The sequence below is a fragment of the Triticum dicoccoides genome, chromosome 4B (assembly GCF_002162155.2).
Source record: "Triticum dicoccoides isolate Atlit2015 ecotype Zavitan chromosome 4B, WEW_v2.0, whole genome shotgun sequence".
NCBI lineage: Eukaryota > Viridiplantae > Streptophyta > Magnoliopsida > Poales > Poaceae > Triticum > Triticum dicoccoides.
The window spans coordinates 634,813,293-634,815,202 of NC_041387.1; the positions used below are offsets into that span (position 1 = coordinate 634,813,293).

General features: G+C 40.3%; 1 long non-coding RNA gene across 3 annotated transcripts in view; it reads left to right on the plus strand.

Annotated features, from left to right (window-relative positions):
• The window catches only part of LOC119294107, a 3,479-nt gene extending 2,076 nt beyond the window's left edge, over nt 1-1,403 (plus strand). The window contains exons 4-6 of one of the 3 annotated variants that reach the window (XR_005143335.1): nt 115-312; nt 953-1,140; nt 1,310-1,403. This is a non-coding gene — a long non-coding RNA (uncharacterized LOC119294107). The remainder of the gene's footprint in view (nt 1-114; nt 313-952; nt 1,141-1,309) is intronic. The other 2 variants (XR_005143337.1, XR_005143336.1) reach the window with 2 other exon arrangements.
• The last annotated feature ends 507 nt before the right edge of the window (nt 1,404-1,910 follow it).

The following is a 1,910-nucleotide window of genomic DNA, read 5'->3' on the forward strand; positions in this document are numbered from 1 at the left end:
TTACCAGAAATTCCGAACATATTTCGGACAAAATTTGTAATTGAATTTTGATTTCAAACTTTTTGAAATTAGATATAAGAGGAACATTAATACATCTTATCACATATTGGACAGTAGCCCAGTGGAACATCGTCTGCGTGCTTGCTATGCGACCAGGTCTCAAGTTCGACATCTTGTCCGTCATTCTTTTTCAAATCATGTTTTTACGATTCTGAAAAATAAAACAAAAAATGTGCAAAACTGGAGTTTGATCCTGCGACCTACCGAAGCTTCAAGTAGGGGCCTACCACCAGGCCAAAGCCACACAGGATGGTACGACTGAGATACCACACTATTTTACTGCACACTGGGCGTTTAAATTCAAATTTTTTGAGTTTTTTTGCTCGTCATGCGTGTTTCTCGTGGGGCAGCGAGAAACGCTGATACCGCCCGGTATCCGAATTTCTCAGGCGGTACCCAAAACCATGGTTGTATGAATTAAAATACAAACTCGATTTGAAAAGTGTCGATCATTCATATGGCATTATTTAGATAAACAAACACATTATTCTGTATCCAACTATACAAATAAGTTTTGCTAAATTTGGCATGCACAACAACGATACCAAAGACATGCTCTTTTAATTCTAATAGCAAGTGCCAGGTGGATGTGCCCATTTTTTGTGCAGTGTAGGTGAAAATGTAGGGAAACAGATAAAGAAGAACATAACTTAGTTGGCACGCGGATGTAGTCCCATATGGTGAAACTGTTGCCCTCACATGCACAGTCCTCATCAATGATTGGATGCCATCTTTTAGGAGCACGGGACATAACATAAGAGAAGTTAATAATATTGATCGCTAAAATTTGGATGATTAGAGCCTAACTAAATTAGTTTCTATTTTTTGCATCTCTGGCAATGAGTTTCTATTTCGTGTTTCGCTTATGATATAGCAACTTCTCATTCTCTAGGTCTCAGAAATGCTGCTTAGAGGAAGCTCCTCGATGAGCTAGGCATCCCAGCTTGATGATGTGCCCAGCGACCGGTTCACCGCTCTTGGCCGGATGCTTTACAGGGCGCTGGCCGTAGAGGCGGAAGAGGAGGTTGAGACATCCGCGTCGCTTGCTGCAGCGACCACGACCGATGCATCGAAAGAGAGGTACTAAATAAACTACCGACATATTCCTAGCTTTGTAAAGAAATAATGACTAGATCGGTAATCTCAGGTCGCCCTGAACAACCATACATCATGTTGCATTGTTTCGACATGTGAATTTAATTGATAGCAGTGATTGATAAACCATCACTCAATACTATGGATTTTCCAGGGGCCTAGAGGTCTTGCTCCGACCCCACAGAGGGCATGCCAATGGCCGGAGCATAGGAGGAGGCCCAGGCAGAGCGCGCCATCTCCATCGACTGGTATTAACTTGCATAGTAGTTCTGTTTAAGCTGTAGTTTTTCTTCCTCCACTCTTTGCATTGATTAGGTCAATTCTAACAAATATGTAGATATGCTTATATCATGTATATTTTCTTTGGCCAAAATATAGAGGAAGAAATCATCTTTCCGATGAACTGTTCCTTGCGCAGAATAATCACAATGCTTAAAAATATTGTTTTTGATATATAGTATGTAAGCTCACAATTCATTTGGTTAAGCATATAGCCATCCGTTTCATCTACAGAACAATCACAATCTACTTTCTCACTGAACCCTTTGTTGCTTTATGTGTGCAACCATTTATTTTAAGTGACGCTTCATGCCTCGTATGATAAATTGCTAAAACAACCAACATATAGACGGTAGGCTTGTGTTTCCTGGTCTTACCTTGATCTTCTGAATATATATTGGTTATCCCTATTTGGCTAATGATGTGCATGATCATTCCACTCTTTTTTATGTTTTATGAGTTGTCTTCCGCTTCCT